Source organism: Trachurus trachurus (assembly GCF_905171665.1).
Source record: "Trachurus trachurus genome assembly, chromosome: 7".
Classification (NCBI taxonomy): Eukaryota; Metazoa; Chordata; class Actinopteri; order Carangiformes; family Carangidae; genus Trachurus; species Trachurus trachurus.
In genome coordinates this window covers 15,243,212-15,258,355 of record NC_139901.1, presented here as the reverse complement: position 1 = coordinate 15,258,355, position 15,144 = coordinate 15,243,212, and positions in this window count along the sequence as shown.

Genomic DNA, 15,144 nt, shown 5'->3' with positions numbered 1-15,144 from the left:
ACTGACTGTGAAGTCTGACCCACACTGTGAGACATGTAGCACATTCCTCTTTCAACACTTTAAAAAAAAAAATCAACTACAGTGTTTCACTGTCACTTTGTTACACCTCACACATCAAAATCCTCATTCTCACATTTCTTAATGAAGCTCTCACATCGGCAGCAGAATGAAACGCTGCTATGGAAATAAAAACATCTCAAAATCAAGTATAGTAACCAGCCTGTTATAAATCTTAAATTCTTCTCTCTTCCATAGGCTTGAATATTTCTTAGAGGGAGAGTTCAGTGATCTGTTGACACTAAATTGTCCAATGGTGTGAATGTGTGAGGTTGTTTGTATCTATATGTTGGCCCTAACAGACTGGTGACCCGTCCGGTACGCACTTCCCTTGCAGGGAGTCAGCTGGGAATGGCTCCAGCCCCCGCGACCGTGCAGCCAATAGAGGGATGGATGGATGATTCAGTTTTATGACAAATACAGTATAATGGACTGTTCTGAAAGCTGCAGTAGTGAGGATGATGTTTCTTCTGTCACTGAAATGAATGAATGAATGAATCGTTTTATAGTTTAAGTGCCATATGTCACACATGTAAAGGTGTGTCACATGTGGGCTTATAGGGCGCCACTTATAATACCTTATAATAGCTTCAACTGCAAAATTAAGTAAAAAGAAAGGTAAGCTAGAATCACCTGCATGGTCACACTCACCCGTCTGAGTTTAAAGTGAATAATGGCCAGAGGTGTTTTTGCAAAACATTGTGATGTCACACTGAAGTTGACCTTTTGGTTATAAGATGTCATCACTTCATAATGGTATCCAGTTACACATTTGTGTTAATTGGATAAGACATATATACCACATATTTTGTGTCACCATACAGTATGTCATAGTGTGTATGTAATATTATATAAACTGATCAAATTGCACATACAAGATGTTCAAAAAAAAAATGTCAGTACTAGGACACTCAGCAGACTCTCCAGGAAAAGTTAAACTCAGAGAAAGTGATGAAAAGGACATTGAGAGAGACTTTGTCGGTCCTTCTCTAGGACCAACTGCAACCGTCCACTTTCCACAACCAAGTCAGGCTGTCAGATCTTAACTGAGCACAAACAGACCTCTGAGCTCCAGCAGGCTTAATACCATGTTCCCTGGTTTGGTTTGTTTAAGTTTTCTTGTTACCATTTTTCTTGATAATTTTTAAACAGTAGTACAGACTTGTAATAATTAGTTACTCAATTCTAAACAGAAATTTAGTCACCACTAAATCTCAAGTACACAATGATTTTTTTTGTCATACTTCCATGATATGTAGCTATTTCTGTGCATAACCCACTCTTGTGAGCAATGACGCACCAACAGGAGTAAACGGACCTATCAGATGTATCTTACCCGGCAACAGAGCAACTTATTCATCATCATAATGTGTCTCAGAGTGGTGTGTCCTCTGCCTTGACTTCAGCAGTTGAGAACAAGCCAGAGGACAAACACGTGTGTTAATTCTGTTGTTGTTGTCACATACTGGAGCTATCATTGTTGTCCTCATGTCCCTGCCTCTTCTCTCCCCTCTCCCACTCTCTCGTCCTGCTCCAGGCTCCGTTAATACACTGACTCTGACTCTACTGGTTGACAAGGCAAATGGGCAAAAGTCACAAAGAGACAGGAGGAGAAGGGGAGGGGGGGGAAGAGCAGCATGGAGGAGCGATGAGAGAGAATAAAAAATATGCTATATATGTGTGTGTGTGTGTGTGTGTGTGTGTGTGTGTGTGTGTGTGTGTGTGTGTGACAGCATGTCTGTGGTATTAGGCTTGAGCACAGTGAACGTGTCCTAGCCAGAGGAGAGAAGCTGTTTGATTCAACTGGCCGTGGACAAGGCCTTGTTGCCCTTGTCCTCATCTCTCTGTATCCTTCGCTCTCATATTTCTCATCTTACTCGGCCTCACTCCTTCTCTCTCTCTCCGTTTCACTCTTAGTATATTCCAAACAGGATGTTTTACCTAACCTACTGTACAATCTGTGCCCCCTACACTTATGCTTCTTTGTCAAGTCATTATGGTGAATTGCAATTTGCCTGGTTAAAAGTGAATATGCATCATTGGTGGGATGTTGGACGATTAAAAAAATCAATACAGTTTTAACTGGCCCTCTGTGTGTGTGACCTTGGGGTATTTACTGTGACACACAAACCTTGCATGGTGCACAGAGGCTGTGTGAGGATCAGATGAGCGCCACTGCCAAAATTAAATCTTGTGTTGTTGCTGTGTTTCACTGTTTGTGTTTCTTTAATTCAGGCTGCCATACTTTTTCTAAATCATATTTTTACATGTTAGCTGTGCTGTTTGCTCCCTGTATTTGAGGACCCATGCATCTGTTCAATTCAAAGCAAAGAATAGCTCTCTCCACCCAAAACAGTTCAAGCTGTCACTGCTCTGCAAAGCCAACCCACAACTGCATGTGCATTTGGGAAAATTGTCAATCCGAAAATGATATGTCAACTATTTGTAATTTAATTTAAGTATGTTTTGGGGCATTTTTGATTTTATTTGATAGCATAGGAGAGAGAGACAGGAAATGGGGAGGCAGAGAGAGGGGGAATGACATGCAGTAAAGGGCCCGCCCCTAACCCTTTCCGATGGTCTCATTTAAAAGAAATATCTTTTAAGTTTTATACTTCCGTTTTTGTTTATCAGGAGCTCAATACAACCTATTTTATGGAAATTAATCACTTAATCAGTTCAAATTATTACACAAACAAACTATCTGGTGACAAATGTCAGTTTCGAGACTTAACCAAACATTTCCTAAACTGTTTGTCAAAGTAGTTTTTGAATAAATGTGCAGTGAGAAATGGATTGTGCAGTTGCTGATTCACAGCTCTTCCTATATTTAAGACTTGTACATAAGGGTTAGGAATATCGAGACACAGGAAGTCATGTGATCATCTTAACACTCCCTGTGGCCAAGGCAGATCACAGTGGGCATTGCCATTTAGCCTGTGCATGTAGTATTCAGACACACCAGCTGTTCTGCTCTGCACAGCCTCTGCAGCTCTGTCAGGATGGATGATGTATTGCACAGATAATGAGCAATCAGTGACCAAACAGTCCAGTCTCGCTTTCATCCATCACATCATTTTGTTTCTTACAGTTTCTGAGAGTCTTTGATTTGCCTCAGTCTGTAGTCTCCTCAAATCCCTGCTGGTAGTTTCTACCACTTCTTTCTCTCCACAAAGGATCTCTGGAGCACAAAGTCCCTGGTCACCTGTGTTACCAAGGCTCTCCTCCCTCAGTTACTTTATGTAGTTCATAGTTTGGCCAGACGAGTAGTTAGATTTTTTTTTAGATTTAATTTATTTGCACAATTTAACAAGCAAGAAAAACAGCATAAAAACAGCAAACCAGATGTGCAGGTGAGATTAAAGAAACCCAGAGGAGTTCATTGTTAAAAAAAAAAAGTTTAAAAAGTAAACTCTAAAATTGGTTTTCATGTTTTCATAATGGTGTACTGACTGAGTGAAGATTGATAGAGGAAACATGCATTTAAAACAAGTACAATATGGATGCAAAATCACAAATTGAAAGTCTGAAGGGCTGAATATTTTATGAACACACTGGATAAAACACATGATGAGAAAAGTATTTACTGGTTATTATTTGGGTTGAGTCTGCAGCCTACCCCATCATCTTTCTAATCCTCACTGGGAATGTGTCTGTGCAACATTAACAGCTCCAGACACATAAAAACAGCCAATAAAACACGCACGTAACTCTGGCTTCATTGTATTTGGAAGTAGCATGTCAATGTCCTGGTGTGCCAGAGTGGATTTAAAAAGGTGTATGCGTGTTCACGAGTCTGCATACATGGTTACAATAGCCTTAACAGAACAAAGTGTTTAGAAGCTGCTAATCCCAGCCAGAGATGGAAACAAACGCACCTCGAGCCTTGGCCTTCTATTTTTGCCCCCAGCATCCTCAGCACTTCAAGCATGCATCTTCACAAGGTCTGACTTATGCAGCTAGCACCTCATTACCATTCTGTAAAGTAGTTAACATAGCTGCAGATGCATTTCCTCCAGTGAGCAAGCAGGGGTCAAAGCTGGGCTACACAGGAAGTTCATATAATTGACACTTTTATGAGGAACTGGCTGCTTCGGTGTTTCTTGAACCTCTTTATTGACATGATGCAGACATGTTTCTAATGTTAAATAATACAGTCATATCCTCAGGACTGTGGGCCCTACACATTAGCAACTACTTCATATTTCTGAAGGCTATTTAAGCAGGCCAGTGATTTTATTTTAAAGCCCCTACAAGGAACTTTTAACTGGATATGCAAAAGTCTCTGGTTTCTGCTGATGTCTCTGTGTGACCTGCAGCAGCAAATGAGCCCATTAGTGTGAAGATAAGCTATGTAGTGGTCAGGTAGGCAGGGCAGCTCGGTCTCACTGCCCTCAGCGGTCCTGGTGCTCCACCGACCGAGACCCCCCGTCTGTCTCGGCCGATCGGAGCTCACACTCCATGGCCGGTGGTCGTGAGACGACATAGCCGGCTCTTGAACACCGGCTATAGTCAGCCTAATCCACTGTCCTGCTAGAGGCTGTTCTAAAGTATTTTAAATACTTTTCCAGAGTAATTTGCCTAAAACTGCTCACAAAAAAGTAAGTCTGGAGCCCTGGCACACGAGCCAGATAAGCAAAGTTACAACGATACACGCTAGAGCTCATGGGAAATGCAGTCTTCATTCCGGCTTTTGTCTAAAGGGGCCAGAGGTCAATCAACACAAAATGAAAGATCTTTGTAGGGGCTTTAATTCTGCCCGTCTTTTATTAGAGGTACCTTCTGAAGTGGACAATGGACTTCTCCCATAAATTAAACTAATATTGTCTTTAAAAATAAAAATCATTTTCTTTGTCAGATGACAGCTCCTTATTTTTCACTGGGCTTCTTGAAAGTCAAGTGAAAGAGAAAATGTTTTTTTTTAAAGAAGCAGATCAGGATGGTTGAATCCTTTAAAGGAAGTCTAAACAGCTGCAGAAGCTTCTGCTGCAACCCAAACTAAGTCAGCTGCAACACAAGTTGTTTTTTTTTCTGTTTCATGGTATCTTTATTGTTTGTTTTTGCAGGGACGTGTCTATTTTCTGCCCAGATTGAGAGTATGCTTGTGTTCCTGACCACAAGCTTTTCATTCCTGACGGTTAATGTATCTTGTGATCTGTAATTTGCGGTCAGTGGACAAGGAAAGCACCTGGCACAAAAACCCTATGGTTTCTCTGCAAAGCCGCACCATATAGCTGTATCCACAGTGGTTCTCACTAAGGTGGAAACGCGCACAGCTCAGCTGATCCTGGAATCCAATGAAATAACATCGATTCCACTGAGGTTAGATGCTTTTCAAACTCAAGTAGAGTAAATTGAGTTTGGTGCCACACAGCTTTTAGCAGAGATGAGAACATTATACATGTACTGACCCACTTTACGAAGGTGTAGACAGGAATGTCACAGTAATAGTCTTGACATACATATGACATACAAAACTGCTCAGTATTCCACTGGATGCTAAAATAGTCCTACACTGATTTTTAAATCCAGCATGACACAACACAGCAAAGGAGAAAATCATGCAGCCAGCCATGGAGTTACACAGACTGGACCCAGACATCCAGGCTGACTTGCTTTAACAACGACGGCTTTGGGTTGAGAGAGACAAATCGACCCAGCGGGACAGAGGAGGAGAGGCGTCTATTTTGGCCGTCCAACTGTCTGTCTGTGTGACCCCCTCGCAGCCTCCTCTGGAGCTGACCTTGCCGAGCCATAAATCACCATGAGCTGTTTGGGTCGCTCAGAATGAACTGACTGTTTTTTTCTAAACATATTGTTCTCACAGAGTCGTGTGTTCCTCCGTGTGTGTGTCTGTCTGAAATATGATGCCCACAGTAACAGTATGGACAAAAAAAAAAAAAAACTATGGCAGGCCAAGTATGGTATAGGAAGGGCTTAACCTAAGAGAACGACAAATAAAGATGGCCCACATTTATGAGAGAGAGAGAGAAAAAAAAGTAACTGAGGACAGACCATAAATCTAAAGTTTTAAATTTTAAGCTATTGTTGCTATTCCTATTCTCACAGCTTGCTGCAGTACATTTACTAACCATATGCTGTGATCTCTACTACAGTAAAATGAGTCCACAGCCTTGACCTATAGTGCATGTTCCTTAGGCTGGTTGCTGATGCTCTGACTCCTATATTATTCACTTTGCAGCCATAACCTTGAATGTCAAGTCGCAACAGCCCTGGAGAAAAAGTCATCCACTGCATCATGGACAAACTGCAGCAGGAAAAAACAGAGGCTCATCTCACTGTGGTTTCTGTAAATTAAAATCCTGAACCCTGTGCCAAGTGAACTGCCTGCTGACTCTAGCATCACATTCACCGCACAGTCCTGAGAGTGATATCAATCTTCATCAAACACAGCATCCCAAAATGCCAAGCTTCTTCTTTAATTAACAGGTTGGTTGTATTTTCTGGGCCAAGGATGCTTTCTTGTTGAGATCTCAGTAGGAAAGGAAGCTTTCACTACACTTCTTGTTGGTGGACACACACACTGGAGATTTGTTCAAAGATATATATATAAAAAAACACTGTATAAAGAATAAGTTATAACCTATATCTTAAGGTCTGAAAGCCTTATAAAAAAGCACTTTGAAAAGTAGTTACACTTGTTTTGGGTATTTCCTCTCTCCCACTCTATAGCCTCTACACTCATTTAACAATAAAAGTGTTTTTTATGGTGGTGTAGCATAGGACATAGGAGGAAGGGGTTTGGATTAAAGCCAGTATGAGCACTGTACTGTCATCTTAATATAAAACATGTGCTGTACATGGCTGAGTATACATGTGGCCCTGCCTCTGTTAAATAGTGTAGATATCAAGCTGTCAATATTTAGATCTTTGTATGTGACTGTCACTGATGGTGGTCTGCCCCGCAAACTTTCCCATGCTTCTCTCTGTCCAGACAAGTACACACACACACACACACACACACACACACACACACACACACACACACACACACACACACACACACACACACACACACACACACACACACACACACACACACACACACACACAGGAAAAGGAAATTCTCTCTAACTTTCAAACGTCATCATTATTTCTCCATCTTGAAGAAGGACAAATGACTGCCCTGTTCATGACACTACCCCCACTGTATTGTGTATATTATGTGCACATTAAAACGTTATTTAAATGAGAGTCATACATCTGCACATGTGAGGAGTATGTATAAAGCTTCTTATCTTGAGACTTTCAAAATAATGGTTCTTCAAAATAATCTCTCTCTCTCTCTCAAGTTTCAAGTTTCAATACTTTATTGCCATGTCAACAACATTGTTGATTGGGATTTGTTTCAGTGGGCTTCACACACTGACATAAAAACACAAACATACACCCAATACAATACATGATAAAATCAGAGTAAAGTGCACAATAAAGGTAGTAATAAATAGATAATCAATAAATATGGCACATTAAAACAATACCCTGCCCCACTGAATGAACCAAGGTGTTTAAAATAATATTTCTAAGGTGTTGAGGAGTCTGACAGCTTGTGGGTATGTACTGTTCTGGATTTTATGCTCCTCAGTCTTTTTTTTGTGAGGGCAAGAAGTTAAAGCAGATATCAGCTTCACGGCCGTTTCGGCTAATGCTGCGTTCAAGGCAGGCTTTTGAAACCGTAAGTTACAGCTTCAAGTCACAACTACGACTTGGTAGCGTTCCAGGTAACCCGTAGCTCGTGTTTTTACCATCCTGTTGTCTGTGAAAGTTCCCTATAACGGCCACTCGTAACTTCCGACCCGTGAACTCGTACCAGATCGAACTGGTATGACTTCACAGGAAGGAAAAACACAAAGTACGAGTTTCTTTGAACGCACCATGAGTTAGCAGCCCCCGCCCTTGTCAGGCATCAATTGGTCCTCGTGCTACGTCACCACATTCACGCGCATCCCTTGGCTGCACACACAGCCCTTCATGCCGTTCTCTCTCCTCATTGGATAACACTTGTATCCCACAAGGAAAATTTTCTCCTCGGGTTACAGCAGAGCAGAGTGACGGAGAGACTCGTGTTTAGGCTGAAATACTTCATGTAAGTGATTGCTGACGGAAAATAGGACTATTTAGGACTTATATTAACAAAAACATTCCACTGATATCTGCTTTAAAAAGGCAGTTAGCTGGGTGGGAGGGGTCTTTTAAAATTTTAATCTTTCTTCTGCAGTCTGGCCTTGTAGATCTCAGATGTGGATGAAACCTGACATCCAATTATTCTAGATGCAGCATGCATACCGCCTTGTTCAGCTGCCTCTCTTCTTCCGCAGACACACACATCTCTCTCTCTCTCTCTCTCTCTCTCTCTCTCTCTCTCTCTCTCTCTCTCTCTCTCTCTCTCTCTCTCACACACACACACACACACACACTAGACAGGTGATGCTGACCCAACACAAACAGGCCGAGAGCATTGAGGTAAAAGCAGGGTGGTAAGTGCTGACCAGTGGGTGGTGGTGACTTAAAACAGGCCTGAGAACAGCATCTAGAGGCCAGTGAGTACACCTGCACTCAGAGGAGACAAACAAACCTCCCCCGGCAGCTGGTTAAACAACACACACACACGCAAAAGCCTTCAGCCTCTTATTTATATCCTGTGCCACACGACAGAGGAGAAGCCTCGGAGCCTCCCGGCCGAGAAGACGCAGCCACACAGACGGACAGAGGGAAGGACAGACAGTAACAGCTGCCACAGAAGCAATGTCACACAGCTCAGGTCACACAGGAAGTGCACTAAACATTAGGAGCAACACAGAGCGTAAGCAGTTCAAAGCTGCAGCAGATATTTCTTCTAATATCTATCAATTATGTATTGATCAGCATCAGCAAAGTGATAATGTAAATGACTCTACCAATTCATCACAGACGTTGATATCTGCTATCAATAGTCAAACATTTGTGACTAGATCTTGTAGCAATTAATTTGTAATTGACTTACTGACTGTTGATTTCCTTCATTTCTAAACTGACTCTGATATACAATAAATCTAAGAATAAATTAACATGCAACCAGACCATGTCTACGTTGAGTTTTGTAAATGATTTCCTCTTTCATCTCAAACTAAACTTGCCATTTGTGTATGACGCATTAAACTTGTTTTAGATGAGCTGATGATAAATGTGACATGAAACAGTAAACAGTTCTTCCTCACAGATACCTCTCTCTATGCGGATTGACATGAGCTGCAGTGATGGAGGTCAAATATCATTTTGATCCAGGAGTGACACTTGAAGCACACTGTCCTGGTGCCACGGTGCTGCGTGTGTGAGTGTGTCACCACATCATCAATTTAGGTAACTCACCATTGGCCAAGCAAATAGTTGGAGATATTATTACTTTGTCTTCGGCTTCAGATAAAAGAATATCTACCTGGATCATTTAATCTATTTGTAATGTGAGTTTTGTTTGAATGATGAAGCACCACCTTATTATAAAACTGTCCTTATAAATAACTTATAATGAGGTCATTAATTTGGTTTTTAACACTTAATAATATAATAAAACAAGTTCTAACAGTTTTCATACATACATAAGTACAACCTGTATGAAAACATGATGCAGCCTCATCATTTGGCAAGATGAAATTATTTCTCAACACTCAATAATCACATTTACGGTATGAGATACTACTACTAATTGGTTAAAGGAGCTCAAAGTGTAAAAAACATATCACCATGTAAGTTACAATAAGGCTTTAGATAGTTATAAGTATGTAGATATGACTTATAAACCACTTGTAAGGGAATTTGAATTGTTAAGTCCCAAAATGTCTGAGTGCTGCTGATGTGCTTTTCATAAAAAGACGTGACTGGATATGACGAGTCAGCATTGTGTTTTACAAGATCAAACCTGATCTGAATCTTGATGAACAATACATAAACTGAATCAACATAAAAAAGAAGAAAAAAAGAGAATTTCTGAAAATCCAGCAGCTCAGTGACATGAAATGTCACAGTGGGAAAACCTCAACATGCTGCAGATATAATGCAGATTCACACACATCTTCAGGCCTCTTCATTTACACACTGGGCTTCTCCAGCTGTAGTAGGCTAATTCAAGACTATTGAGTACAATATATTTCCATAGAATTTTTAACTGTAACATGTCCATCAAAGACACCACCACCACCACCACAACTATCATCATCATCATCATCATCATCATCATCAAGTCACCACTGTTCCAACTTCAAGAGCATTTCATTGTGGCATGGGGTTTAACAGCTCATCTCACAGACCAACATCATCTATCATCAGCCAGTCGTTGTCAGTTTGTATCTGTGTGTGTGGTTCCTACCTTGCGTCTTTCCCCTCGTGTCCACACTCAACAGCAGTACTGGACTTCATCTGCTGCAGCACCGTGGTGGACAGACACAGTAAGGCTCCTCCTGCCTGCGTCAGTGTGTGTCCACCTGGAGGTGTGGAGGACTCCTCTGCTCCGCCGGCTCCTGTGCTTCAGGTCAGCGGTGTGTGACGTCCTCCTCCTCCCACCGCCGAGTCTCCTCGGGTTTCTCAGATCCACGGGGCAGCGGGAGCGCGCAGCTGGAGCGCGCCGCCGAGTTAGTGGAAGTCAAGGGATCTCTAACTCAGGAATACTGGATACTGGACCTTATGTGCATATGGGATCCGAATAGCCAATCACATTGAAATATCACATCAATTCTTTTTTCTGTGTCAAAATCTGGTCAAAATGTAGTCTGAATCAAAACTTGTAGCAAAAAACTAAAAGTGGATGTCTATGTTTTACCTCATTACATTTTGTAAAGCACTTCCTGCTCTCGTTAGCTAGCCTACACTCAAACACAGATATTTTTCATGCTAGTTGTTAGCCATAGTCCAACAAAACAATTAGTTAAAAAAGTAATTTCATTAATAAATAATACATTAATAAATAATAAATTAAATTCATAAAAATATTTTAATGCCAATGTATTGTTATATTGTTTTTATGTCATAATGTATCATAAGCAGAACTGTAACATTATGCCTGAGACTTCATCACAGTCATGTTCTGTTTGTTTTACAGAGCACCAGCCATCTAAAGTGGCTTAACAGCCTAAAGATGAATTTGTTTTTCTAAAATGTTATTTTTTGATACTGAGGATTAGTTACATCATCTTCTTATTAGCTACCCATTATGCAGCCTGAGAAAGTCTGAGAAACCTGTTCCTCTCCGTCTGTTGTAATGGTTTTCCAGTAGTTTTTGCACTTAACTATAATATTTTCTGATCCATCCCAGCCTGATCATCTTTTATTAGCTGAGTGTGTGTTATTTTAAGGACATACAGCATCACACGCACACCATGCTTCACATGCCACTGCTGTTTACAACAGTGCTTCCGTTCTTGTGGGAACTATGAAGAGCAGCTTATTATAATACAAGAGGGCACAGAGGAAGTTCCTGTGGAGTCTGGGGTTTTCATCACTTCCAAGGAATCTGGGAAATGTGGCTGACGACAGTGTTTATACAGAGAAGTAATGGGTTTGATGTTGCACTTGACCTGTAGAGTCTTTGATAATGCAATGAGAAATTAAAATTGGTACATACAACTGAAGATCAACTTCATTAATGCAGATTCTCCTGAATGATCAGTATGCAAACTAGACTCATTGTTTGCCTTTATTAATATATGTAAAACATAGGAATGTTTTGTCATTTAGATTTTTTGTTGTAACCCCATGTCCCCATGTTGAATGTCCATTATCAGGAAACCCATCGTCCAGAAGAAGCAGTTTTAATTGTCTTCATATGATTCAAAGACTCTGAGTCAAGTTGTCGAGTTTTGCATTTTTCCCATTATGAAGTCATGACGTTCCTATCTCTCTACAGGATGAGTTTCAGCCAGCTTCAATTTCAAGTCATACGTTTTGGCACATGCTCCATTGATAACATAGTTTGAAAATTAACTTCCTGTTTAGGTCAGAGGTTATGATAACAACCGAGAGCGCCCAACATACAACTCAGCAGTAGTCACTGATAGCAATCAAATCAGAGCTTTCACTGGAGTTGCAGTAAATAAAGAAAAATAAATACTGGGATAGAGATAAGTAAAAGTGAGGTATTGCCCTCTCTTTACTTCTTAATTGTGTTACTCGTGCTCTGGGAACTCTATTGAAGTCTCTTGAGTTGAAGTTGAAGATGTGTGAGATGTGTGTGGAAGAATATCCAGCCATTGAAATGGCTTTTATTCCCTGTGTTATTATACCAATTTCCCTCCAGTAGATGGAGCCATTTTCAGCTGCCATGAAATTCAAACAATCCTTTGGATCTCAACGATCCCTCAACAAACTCCTTTCTACAAGTTTATTGAACTTTTTCCTACAACACAATGGTTCACATACAATACAGCATAGTGATGTGTCTATATATACAGAAATTTTGCACGGTGATTCTTCACATAATCATGTTGACGCTACAGTACTGGCATACAGAAATAAATAAAACAAACATTTCTTTGAACAAAGTTAGCGTGTACCTTTCTTTTACATTTTACTATGTCATGGCACGCTGTTTTTACTTACAAGATTAACAATATATAGCACAGAAATTTTAGATATGTTGAAATCAGACAGGTGACAATATAGTACACGTTCCCCCTCCTTTAAAATGATTTATTACATTTAAAACATGATGTCAAATAGAGGGTCTGTTTGGACACATACAGTAGGGTCTGACCAGGGTGCAGCTGAGGGATCATTTTACTTTGGATGTCATGAGCTAGAATGGAAATGTTATGCATGTATAAAATGATGTTATTCTTGCACGTTAAATTCATCATCCCATTCCCATGCTAAGCCTCGAGGAACTCACACTGACCTGATTGTTTATCTGCGATCGCAGAGTTTGAAGGTGATGAAGGAAGATGGTGGTGGTGATGGTGGCCTGTGGTCGCTGTGATTGTGAATGTGAGGCCCTGAGATGTTGTTAATGCCAGAAAGAAAATGAGAGGTGCAGTCATGAATGAGGACTGAGGTTCATACTGAGTTCCTACCTGGGCAAAGTTAGAACAAGTCCAGTCATGCAATCAACCTAATGCACTGAACTTTCCACAGTGAAATACATTGGAATACAAAATTGGAAGTTTCTGTTATTCAACTGTGATCAGAGAATTCAGATCAGAGACACATAATTTAAATGTCTGGTCAAAATGTGAATATGAACTATAAATGGAGAACAAATTATATCTCTCTCATGAACTCATATTACAAGTTATTTATAATCTCAGAAGGCACTATTAGCTTCAAAATACTGTCTGCCTTTTCTTTTCATTTTAATTTGTTAGTATGCATGTTTCCTTAAGGAACAATGCACCTCTTGGTCTAATCTGAACGGTATTTCCAGTGACTGCGCTCAATCCCATCTCTTCCTCACCCACCGCAGACATGCTGCTCTCTTGTATCCTGATTGGCTGGTCAGGATTTCGAAGCCAAGAGTTACAGCATGACCTGATAAACAATCTTCAAACTTCTGTCAAACCATTTGTCCATGCCAGACTGCTGGCTGCTCAGCTGGGGGACTCATCTGTAAACACTCTCTGATCACCGGATCTCATTGAAAACACCGGATCAGAGAATGGCATCCCTCCAGTCTCAATACGTTCTACTGTTTAAATTTGAAAATTTGAAAAGGCAGGGGGAAGTACGTGAGAGTTAAGAATACATTTGAATATTAATATAGTATATTTCTCCTCTGACAATGAGCTTGACACAATCTGACCTGCCCTAACTTTAGGTGACTCTCCTGCATTAAGGAGTCTTTGAAATGTTCTCTGTTCAGGTCTGATCCTGTTGTATAATGGAGAGAGGAACTGTGTGTCTGTGTACTGTATGCATGAAAATCCAGGAGAATAAAACTAATGCTCTAAAAAGAGCATTTAAATCTACTCACAGCTATTGGTGCACTAAAGTTGCAACTTACTCTATAAACTCTAAGATGCTGCTTGTGGCATTGATATCTTAGTACACTGGGATAAATGTATAATAAGTAGCTCTAGAGGTAGTAATTACAAATGTATGCATGTGTTAGTTTGATCATGAGAAATCAGCTCTTGTTAAGGCTCAGAAAGACGAGTCAAAGTGTGCGGGTGGGGGGAGCCACATTAAATGGATAAGGGCAACATTACCTGAAGTTACAATGGCATCATACGGCTGCAACATCACAGTATCAAAGCAATTACAAAGGTTTCCTCTATAACAGCCCACACTAGGCTGAGTTTCCCCTCACACATTTTGCATCTGATTTTCTCTTCTTTGAAAATAAAAATTACACCCAGATGTGATTTTTGTCATTTGTCCTGTGATAAAACCACAACAACCTCCTGTCGGGATTCAAATTCAGTTGAAAATAGAAAATCTGAAGTACTAAGACCAGGATCAAGATCAAGGGAAGCCAGCTCTGACATCTGTCCAAGTCGATCAGACGGTTCACTTGCAGCATACCAGCTCCCGAGTGGAATCATGACACATGCAAAGATTTGAAAGCTAACCCGCTAAGCGACATGCATGCAGAGTGTAGGTTTTCTGTTACAAGCTGGCGTTACACACTATACTCTTATTTACGACAGAGGAAAAAGGTCATGTCGGCCTACAGTATGTCATCCACATGATGCCCTTAAGAATATGTGTGTAGGGGACGGTGGAGGCTGTGCATTCCCACAAACACTTGCTGGTTGAAAAACCTCTACTGGACTATACAGCACTATTATTTACAACATGTATGTACTAAATAATAAGGGATGGAGCCAGCCCCACTTCAGTTCAAACACCTAAATCAGCATCAGTGACATCTTTTGACAAATTTCTTTCAATGCTGCAAGATCTGTAATAATAATAATAATAATAATAATCATAAAAAAAATCTAATTTTGTGTATCGGTTTAACTGACTGAACTGGAAGAGACTGGACCCCAAACCCTTGGATGAGAGTGGTCACCGTTAGAGCGATGGAGTGGGGTGGGGTGGAGGGGCTACAGTAAAGGGCTACAGATCTTCATCATCATCTTCATCAGTGATACAGTTGAA